Source organism: Pseudopodoces humilis, chromosome 2, assembly GCF_049639895.1.
Source record: "Pseudopodoces humilis isolate 2021_Gansu_Grassland_sample_001 chromosome 2, ASM4963989v1, whole genome shotgun sequence".
NCBI classification, from domain to species: Eukaryota; Metazoa; Chordata; class Aves; order Passeriformes; family Paridae; genus Pseudopodoces; species Pseudopodoces humilis.
In genome coordinates, this window is record NC_142201.1 from 34,371,611 (window position 1) to 34,383,023 (window position 11,413).

An 11,413-nucleotide genomic window follows, 5' to 3' on the forward strand; every position below is an offset into this window, starting at 1 on the left:
ATAATCCTGTGGGAAATTATGAGAAAAATTTTACTAAATTCCAGGCATACAATATCTACATAAAATATCAAAGCATTTCCTTTATCCACTAAGTGAGTCACTGTTTCATAGCAGGAGATCAGGTTGGTCAAACAGGACGTGCCTTTCCTAAATCCATTCTGGCTGGGCCCGATCCATGGTTGTCCTGCGTGCATTCACAATGGCACTCAAAATGATCTGCTCCATGACCTTCCCCAGCATCGAGGTCTGCCTGATAAGTTTGTAGCTTCCTGAATGCTCCTTCTGACCCTTCTTGTAGATGGGGGTCACACTTGCTAAGCTGGGAGCTCCCTGGTGTGTCAGGACTTCTGGTAAATGATGGCAAGTGGCTCAGTGAGCTCTTGGACCAGTTCCCTCAGTACCCTCTATCCAGTTGGTGACCACACAGACAATGAGGAGCAGCAGATACATCATGTCTTACTACTGATAGATTTTGAAAGCATCACAGAAGCGACATACAGAAAAAGATAAAAGATAAGGAAGTATGTGTACTTTTTGACTTTGCTTTCTTAACTAGTTAGCAAATGACATCCATTTTATTTTCTCTAGAATGAATTTTCTATACAGGAATCAAAATTAACTCTAAAAGAAGGTAGCTACATTCATATTGTAAAAACCTCTTTTTCAGGACAGGAAGGAAGCAGGATTATTTCCAGATAGCTGTGAGTCATAGCATGCAAACAGAAGACAGATGGACATGCTTACTCGACAGAACTTTTTTATAATTCAGTGTAACTATTCTCTTCACTTTTTCCTTAATTACATTGACATGAGGTGAAAAAAATAACAGGTTCTAGGATGTTTGACTTGGATTTGCCCTATTTGTACAACTGTAACAGAGAAATATTTCAGGATTCCAGAGGCTAGGTACAGATAAAGCCAGAGATTTAAACAGGCCCATGTTTAGGACTCCATTTCTATGAATCACATTTACAAAACATTGCATTGAAAAGGGGACTAGAAAAGCTTGGACTCAGTGCTGTTAGTACTAAAAATCTGCTAAAACCTGTCATTGTAGCTTTAAAATATATTTTTAGTACTGTGTTTCACTAGCCTCAACAGTATCAACCCACCAGAAAGCCATGCATGCATAGAAGAGCTGGAGGCCCAGAAGTAAGGTCCATATGTTATGATTTTCCATGAGCTGAAAAGATCTGACCAGTTCAACTCCACTGGAAATGGGTTGCTACTGCCTAACCCTGCCCCAAGCACCAAGTTTTTGGCTTGCAAATGCTCCCAAGAACCTATGCTGTTACTTAATATCCTATTATCTAAGAGCAGTATTTTTTTATTCTCAGTGTGCTTCATGCTCCTCCCAGGAACACAGAACTAGCTTAGCTCCAGTTTGCAAGAAGAAAAGCTGGAACGTCCAGTAAGAAGTCCACTGGGCAACAGATCCCCTTCCTCTCTTTGCCACACCTAGACACAGATGTTTTAAGATTTTCTTCTAAACCCAATATCTAAGATGAAAAAAACCCCAAACAAACAATAAAGCCAAGCTAGCTATGATTTTTCTATGCTATCAGGTGGTAATAAATTCATTTTGTTATCTAGATGATGTCTGGGAACAATGAAAATAGGAAGCCTCTGGACTGCAGCTTTGCTGATCTTCAGCTCTCTTCAGAGATCATCTATTGCACCAGGGCTAGAGATTTAAATAGTAAAGATCCTTCACAAACCATAAGTGCTGTAGGAGTTAGAGTTTTGCCATACACACTGCAGAAGAGAAAGAAATAGTACCTGCACCTTGGCAAACTTTCTGGGCTAGGCTTACATATCTGGAGTTTTCTAAGTATGCAGTCTTAAATGGATGGCCCATGAATTCCTGTTATCTGTTTTTTTTAGCCTCTATGAATAAATAAATCATATTATATGATATGAAACCTATGAAAAGACTAGCAGTGTTTTCTCATTGTCGATAAGTCAGAATGCAGTCAACCAGTGTGGTACTCCAGGTTTCTGCTGGTTAAAAGGCTCTCAAAGACTTAACTGATAGAAATTTAAAGTCTCATAGATTCACAATGGAGCAAATCTCCTTCTGAGGGGATGATAAGATAACCTGTAGTGCTTGGTAGAGTGCCATTCAGCAGACATTTAGTCAGTACCAGCTAGAACTCAGAAAACAGTCAGTCTTGACTGAGGTTTTGAGGTTTTGCTCTGAAGTATTTTACCAAATCCAGAGCATGTGGAATTCCTGTGAGAAGTCAGGTACTCCACCCTGTCAATAGAACATATACTCCACAGCTGCTCTATTGCTGAGTGAAGCTCTCTGGAGGAAGGGAAGAAAGTTCAATCTTTGTTCAGCCAGAAAGATCAGACCCCTCCACAGATGCAGCTGGGGGCTCTACACTGCCCTGCACAGCTGCATCTGGCCTAAGCAGGCAGCTGGGATCTGCCAGTGCAGCAGAAGCACAGAAAATAGGAATGACTAACACTTGCCACTCACACCCTTGCATTACTTCCAGTTTGACTTAGACAAGACTGCCCTTTTCTGATATTTTGTCTTGCCACATTCTCAGTCACTTTCAGACGGTAATGAATCTGACATGTTGATTTTTGTTATTTATCATTTTATCTTTTAACAAAAGTCTGCATTTGGTCCCCAGCAGGCAGTTTTAGGACAACAGAAATGCTGTCTAAGCAATCACAGATGAGCTGGTTATATCACACAAAAGCCTTTTTGTGTCATGACTAATTTCAGACCCTCCCTGTTTCTTATGCAGATTCCAGCCTTGTTCCCTCATGCACAGAGAATTAAATTCTATGCCTGCATTTCCTTCTGGATTCTCCTCTGGGACACAAACTTATTCAGACAAGCTCAGGAGACAATAGAAACACATCACCAACAGCACTGGCTACCCACCCTGTAGAACTCCTTTGTATTTCAGCGCATGGCTATCCCTGGCATTGTAGGAGCCAACCTTCTTCCTGTAACTGCACTCTAGGTCAATGGCCCTCTGTTTTTTTCTCTCCCCCTTTCCCAAGGAAAGTGTCCTGCTAGGACAAATTCGAGATTGCACTCTCCTGTCCACACTGGGATTTTAGTTTTCTGTGTTGCATGTTCTGGCTTTGGGACACCTGTGTCAGGTAAGTGAGTTCCTCTGCAGCTTTGTTATCTGCAATGGTCTGTCTAACATCTGCTGAAGGATATTCCTATTCACAAGTGCAACAGGGGTTATTACAGAATTTTATCTGGCCTTTGCACATCTGTAACCTCATACATGCAAATGCCTGATACTGGTAAGAAAAATCTAAGAGGAGGTAAAGGGGAGGTACGATTGCCTGTCCTATTTATAGGTTTATTTATTCTCTAAATGAAATTAATGTACAACAGGCGTCCTGTTCCCAGGAAGACATACTCATTATGAATCAAGATTCAAATATGAATAATTAACCTACTTTATTGTGTCCAATGTGGGGCAAAACAAGACTGCAAAGAGAAAATAAAAGACAAGTACATAGACCCTACTGAAACAAAGACTTCACTTCTAGTTTAATTCTGATGGGACAGCTGTCTTGCAGTTTCTGCTGCTTTGAGTAAATCCAGCAGATTTCTTCAGTCTCAGACTACTGCTTTCAGAAGTAAGACTTATTTTGGTTATGGTTCATTACTCATGTTTCCTTAAATATTTTATGAAAGTGACATCAGGTGTGTCAAAAGGCACTTCTTACGACTGCTTCTGCAATTACAAAGCAAGTCTCCTAGATATTATTTTCTTTTTACTTGGGTAGATGTACTCCTTATGTAATAAACATGTCTTCAGTTTCTGAGCATCTGTATTTACCTCAAAGGACAGATACACTTCACAGCAGGACCATAACATATTATGATCCTCAGTCACCCTGATTATGGGATCTTAAAAACGAGATTCACTTAATAAATTATAAAAATAATTTAATATTAATAAAAGACAATTAGGAGACATAAGAAATAAAGCAAAGGGTTAAAACGGCCGGGTGCCTTGGCGCGTTGCCAAGAGCACACCTGGTATCCTAGGGATCTCTTTTTTATCCCCTCCTTGCTGTGAGGGGTTAATGCATATTCAAGCATGTCCCCTCCCTGGTTCCGCCTTCTTGGATCATGCTTTTCACAGTTTTATTTTCTGCTGGTCAGCATATATTTTTTGCTGGTCATCATTATTCTTGCTGGTCAGCATTTTTCTGGAGTTTGGTTTCCTTTCTTTTTGCAAATGGTTAGGGCAGATAACAGTCCGGGGCCAGTCATCCTTCTCCTGAGGACAGCTGGGCTTCATATCTTCTGCTGATAACAGTTTGGCCTCTATTGTTCTCTTGATAAGAGTTTGGGCCCCACTGTCCTTGCCCTCTGGGGTTTCCTTGCCTTGTACCTAGGAAATTCTTTTAAGCTTAAGACTTGTTAGCAAGAAAAAAGTACATACATAGCTAAAAAGTATTTAACATATAATATTCATCTGCGAAAGCCAATATCACAATACAAATTTATAACAGGGATCTCCTGAAAAATCCTGTAACTATCTCCCATAGTTAATTTTCAGGAGAGATGTGTATCTGTGTCTTCACCTTATTCAATACAAATGATGCAAAAAGGTGCATCTGAAGCCAAGGGGTGGGAATCACTCCTAGGTTCCCCTGGTAGAAATGCAGCTTGTGCAACTGTTGACAGAATTTTTCCATCTGTTTGAGAAGAAAATGTATGTTTTCATGACAATCTTTCTGTTGTGCATATCTCACTATCTCTCTTCTTTTCTGTTATAAATGCAATAGCAAAATAAGGTTAATATAAAAAGCAATTTATTATAAAACAATTTCAATCATAAGCAACGAGAGAGAAAAAACACAATAAATAAATCAGCGCAGCGCCGGGTGGACAGGGGTCTGCACCCAGAGGTACAGATTTTCCCAAATCCACGAAGGAGGGATTGCAGTCCGGGGTTTTTATAAGGATTTTCGTATCCTGAGGCAAAACCCGGAGTGGGCACAGTCCAACAAAGAGTCTAGATGTGCGGTTGTCCCGGATCCCTCGAGCTGAGTCAATAGTCAACTGGGCAGTCTTTTCACATGCGAATGGTTCTGGATGTCTTCTGATTGCATCTTTTGGTTGGACTCCTGGGGTGGAGTGTCCAGGTCGGGTGCGAAGCAGATGGATATCTCAGCCGGGCTACTCTCATTGTCTGGCTTGATTGCCTGTGTCCTCCTCTTTATCTCGGGCTGATAGGCGTTGCCGTGGATCGTTACCGCCTGACTCGGGAAGGAATCTTTAGATCATACTACATTTTATATCTTTACATTATTATAAATATAACATATATTTCTTTATTCTCCTTCACGAATTTTTATCCAATGCCACATTTATCACATTTTCCAAAGACAGACAGCAGGAATAACGACATGTAGTCTTGTAATTTGAAGAAATTAATACTGCTTTTTTCAGAAACACTAGAATAAAATCTTTTGCATTCCATTACATATTTAATAGTAAGGGAAAAAGATTCTGAAGAACCCAAATGTTCTTTGCCAATGTCTTCCCTGGACTATTTTCAGTTTCATGCTGTTGACTTTTGTGAGAAATGAACTTGTAAAAATTCGTAAAAATCTAAATAAATGTATATAACAATACTATAAAATATAAAGTACAGTATGACACACAAGCCCTTCCCAGATCTAGCCACGAATTCCCACTCAAAGGATAACGATCCTAGCCGGCGCCCATCAACAAAAGAATAGACAGGACGCGGCCCATCAAGCTGACAGGAAAAAAAAAAACTCCTCAAACTGACAAGGACAGGCTCGGTGACCATCAACGGGGAAGAATAGGCAGGACACGAAACATCAAGCCAAAAACGGAGAAGCACCGACGAGATATTCATCACCGGACCCGAACACCTCGCCTTGCGGGCTACCGTTGGGGGTAGCCATCAAGTAAACAAAAGGAAAAATCCAACCGAAATATTCATCGGCTCCAACCCGGATCCAGCCATCCCATCCGGATGGCCTGAACCACAAGAGCCACTCAGAATTTTTTTTTACATATGAGGAGACTCGGTCCGGACGTCCATTCGACTCTATTCTCCAATGCCAGGAAATCAATTCATACGACAATCAAGGACTGTTGATGAATGGTGCCTGCCTGGAATTTGGCCTCAAGGCTAAAAATCCCAATAAAAACCCCGGACAGTTTACCCTCCTTCGTGGATTTGGGAACACCTATACCTTTGGGTATAGACCCCTGTCCACCCAGCGCTGCGCTGTTTATTTTATTGTGGTTTTCCCTCATTGTTTATTTTTTTATAGAAATTGTTTTATAATAAATTGTTTTTATTTAACCCAAATCTGCCTTTGCATTTATAACACTTTGCTCTAAGCTTCCTCAGATTGCATCTCTATAACACAGCACCACTGCCAGTGATCTCTTCTGGTTCCCGATTTCTAAAGAACATTAAGTTTGCCTTGGCTTTGCAGATGACATGTCAGCTTTTCTTCTCAATACAACACAAGGGCTAGCTTTCTTCCCCAGAGACCAAGGACCAAGCACCATGCCCAAATCCCTCAGAGCCTTCTAGAGTGCTCTGAAATCCTAATAAAAACTGACATTGAATCCTTCTTCCTGATTTTCCCCTTGGCAGCAGAGGCTAACTTCACTCAGCCAATAGCAGGAACACTGACTCAGTCCTATCCTCATCTGAGATGTATTTAAGCAACCAGTCAGCTGTTTTGAACAACACAATGTTAAAAGCAAAGAAAATACTTTAAATTATATATGAAGCCTATAAAAATAATTAGAGAAGTATAATCAACATAAAAAATCACACTGAATATGACTGTTTGAATATGTACCAGAGAAAACAAAATCAAAATTATAGATATTCTAGCACAACATTTATAAGAGATAAATAATCCAGCCAAGCACTGTAGGACTTGCCTTCGAGCTAAAGATCTGAAAATGTTTGGTCTTTAAACTAAATACTTTGTGACCAACTGTTATTTGGGAGCAGCTTTGTTAGTAAGCTTCACAACAATTTAAGAAGAAAGGTGCAATAGCCTGAGGCTGGAATTCAGTATTTTTTTTCCTACAGTTTCTTTTTCATACAGCATTTAGTCAAAAGATGACAAGTCCAGTGCAGGGAAAAAAAAAACAAAAAAAAAAAACAAAACAAAAAAAAAGCACAAAAATTTTCAGCTTCAGTTGCTCACAGCATAAACTATGCTGACCTTTTCCAGACAATTACATAAACCAGCAATGATAAGCAGTAGGGATCCCTATTAAAATACAACCCACAGCTTTTGTATGTGTGCATGCCTTTTTTTTGACCCACAGTTACTGGCTACACAAAAGAAGATTTTATGAAGAAAAACAACAGATATGACAAATTCCAACAGAAATCAACTTCCAAATATGAGCGGCAAGCATAATCACAGCTGAATCCAGCATTTGCTTAATTCACCAGGGATGGTCTGAGGAATTTTTTGTCCTTCATATTCAACTGAAACTAGGCATGCCAGTAAAACCCCATTCATCTGTTTCATGAGTCATAAGCATCTTTGTTCTCTGCACTTTGCTGACTGTTTCCTCTTTCTGAGGGTGGAGAATGTGCTTCATATAAAGTTTCAACTTGTGTGTAAATTCTCTCTAGCAGAATGCATGTGCCCTACCCAAAATACCATTTTCCTTTACCACATACTTCTGTATTTGAGTTTAGCTGAAAAATGTCAGGCAGGAAATCCGTTAACGTGAACTGTGGAGTTGTGCTTCCTACAGCTCCTATTGCTCATTCATTGTACCTGCTGGAACTCCCGGTTCCTCTTTCTCCAGTCTTTGTAAAGAAATGGAAATAACTGAGCAGGCTTCTGGCTGTTTACACTTTAAACATAAAGTGTAGGCAGTTGTGTCAAACAAAGAAAGTAACTAAATCTCATCAATGTTGCCTTGTTGGATCACCAATACAGTGACTGTGGTTGGGAAATAAGTTGTGGTGGGTTTTCGTTTGCAGAAATCACCTTTCTATGGAAAAAGAACAGCAACCTTTCCTGCACAGTTTGGAGATCAGGTATCAGTTCATGGCTACTCCTCTTTGAGTTTTCCAGCACAAGTGGGTATTTCTCAGACATTCCCCAAACAGTGTTTGAGGATGGCAGCATAAATGAACAATCTTTTCTTCTTGAAAACAAGCTCAAAAACACAATCAGTAAAGCACTCATGGCAACATAAAAATGCATCCTCCTCTCAATGCAAAAAAAAAAAAAAAAAAAAAGGTACAACTTAAGTTGCTGAAGGAACCTTCTTCTAAGGATGTATAGGTAATTATTTTCTTCCATTCTCTCCTAAGGAATGTTTCTGAGCTCCAAAATAGCTCCATGCAAAATCAGTGCTGTTGAAATAATGAAGGGTCTGCAAGCCAGATGCCTAAGAATATGATCAAGTGATCAAGTGTTGCTTTTTACCTTCCCATACAATAAATCAGAACACTTGTAAAAGGATGTAAAAACTTAAGCAATGTAAACTTAATCTAATTAAACTTAAACAGTATTAGATTTTGTTTATATAGCAAATTAGTTGTATGTATCGATCTCATCTTTTATTCTTTAAAATCCTTTCTATCATTGTACAAATGCTTCAGTGAAGAAACACTGAATGCAGGGGAGAAGACAATATACATTATACTGTGAATTACACTGGTAATTAAACATACTTGGAAACTCACAAGAAATTTAAAGTTGTATAAAAAATTAAAAGTTATATAAATTATTATTTGTAAATAAAGGCAAAGAGGCATGTGCAAGAACAGCATAAACTTGACATTCAACTGTTGCCAAAACTGGTGTGCTGAGCCGATGTTTTTCTTAAATCCCATTGTGTTGAATTTAAAAAGTTCACTGCAAAAGCACTGGGTGAGAACAGAACTTGTCGAGTCAGACACGTTTGTCCATTGCTTCACTCTCTTAACGCATCCTCTCCTGCATTATTTCTGAAGCAGAAAATTAATTACTATAAGTCAAGATATACAAATCTTGGTTTTCCTTCTCATTAGCCAGTTTTAAGGTGTACTGACTAAAGCCAGTCAGTAGAGTTAATGCAGCAGAGAAAAATGCTGTGAGACCTGAAGGTGTTTCAAAACATTTTCAGCTGTGCATAAGACAGTAAAGAGATTCCTCTACCTCCTTCTCACTGCTGTCTTCAGAAAGTGGGCTGGGAAGTTATTGTAGAAAATTGCTGGCAGAGTAGGGAAGAGATTTTTGTACATAGTTAAGCCTCTGGAAATCAATGGGTTCTTGCTATATGTGGTTATGTCAGAGAAACAAAACATTTTAAACATCTGCTTTTTCAGGCAGTATCAGTTTTGTGATGTCAAGTCCCCCAGCACCAGAATGTAACACAGCTGATGAGGCTTGGTGTACTCCACACACACAGCCTCTGCAAAGATGTTCCAATAGAGCTTTGGTCAGTTTTTCAGCTGTGCTAATTTCAGCTGTGCAGGCTGAAACGTATCCTTCCTGATTCTGTATCCAGGAAGACAGAAATTATGTTTATGCTACCTGTGGTTTGTTCAAGTCATCCAATGCATTTGCATTGGCTGTATCTAAGGACAGCACCAGTCACATTTTATCTTGTCAAAAAAAAAAATCAGAGCTAAATTTTGGAAGTTTCAAGGGTATCAGTCCTCATGTGGAGCTATGGAAAGAAATTAGAAGCAGAGATTCTGGAGTTCCAAGATCACAAAGCAGGAACAGAAATAGAAATCTCAGTTTGTAATCTCCCTGTTTGCATCACTAAACAATCCCTACTTTTGCTCAAAATATGTAAAGTCCTCTTTGAACCTTTATACAAACCAAAAATAATCTTGTACAATAATTCTGTACTCTCATATAGCAGTGGAGGTCTGTAGAAGTGGGCTACTTTAATTATAAAAAGACACCTAATTCCCCATAATCACATTGCTTCGCAGAGTACTCACAGTGAGAGGCTAAGGGCACCTTTCTCTACCTTTCTGCAATGTTCATCTAAACCACAGGCCACAGCTGTCCCCAATGTGCCATTACATGGTAGTCTCCCATAGGAACCCATGCTAACAGGAAGCATATGAAGGGAAGGGTAAAAAATATATATTTGGCACACAAAGCACAGATGTGAACACACAATTAGTTCTGACTAATAAGCAGGAAGAAAATAATTATAGACTTCTGTAGCATTTTGTACCTTTAAAAAGATTCTCCCCTGGCACATATATCAGCAGATGCTAACTAGAACTGGGGACCATCTATAATAAAATAGATAATTATTGTAGAAATGCCCTTTACAGATCTATAAAGTTTACTGCCTTTCTGAGATGTAAGATATGATCAACTGATGTCTTCCACTTTCTTATTTGGCTTTGAAGTACTGAAGTCTGTCACTGCACTTAACACAGTGCAGGCTGAAGCATAACAAGCCATCCCATTCATTAGGGTTTAGCAACAAATGAGATGCAATGTAGTCAGTAGCAATGCAAGATCTTATCTATACACATTTGTGCTTTTGATCCCTCCTCCACATCTGATAACATTATGTAGTTTTAGCTTCTTTTAAATCTTGTCGAGCATATAGCTTCAGATTTTACATTAGAAGGCTGCAGAGGAAGGGTCTGCAGTTAATCTCTCTCTCAACATGTTCTCTCTGACTTCATAGCACCAGACATAGCTGGGCATACTTAACATTAAAGCTGTGGTGAATTCCTTTGCTGGCTCCTGTCTAGTGCTTTCGGCTGACAGCAAGGGCAAGTCTAATTCACTTTTCCTATTACCCAGATGCAGAAGGAGACAAAGCAACAAAATGGAACAGTATCTGGGGAAAAGAAGGTAAAGTAATTATAAGAATAGCAAAGAATCATAACTGAGATTTTTAAACCTGACAATAAAAAGTCCCATAAGTGAAAATCTGGCTCTATCAGGACAAATAAGGTGTCACTCCAATTCCCCACTCCAGTCACAGAAAAAGAAAGGCAAGAGGATTTGCTGTCATTTGTTTAAGCTTTCTGATAGCACTCTGGGCACTTAGGAAAACAGAAGCGCAAAAATAAATGAGTCACAAAAATGGATGTGGGCATGACAAATGCATGAGCTATTTTTCTCAAGTGACGCTTGCTTTCCACATTTCTTACATTCTGTGGAGAAGTTATTCACAGCTAGTGTTCCCAAGGCAGGAAGAATTATGCTAGCTTGTTTTATGAACTCAAATTTTATGTGTTCAAATGGAAAATGCTGTATTGTTTGACTTAATAGCTTTTCTTAAATTACACAGGCAGGAAAAGGGGGTGTTCCAGCTGTGTGGTTTGTGTTTCACATACATACCAGTTTCCCGTTTTGCCTTGTATTTATCTTTCTTTTTTTTTTTTTAATTTGCAGTGTGGTAAAATTTAGACAA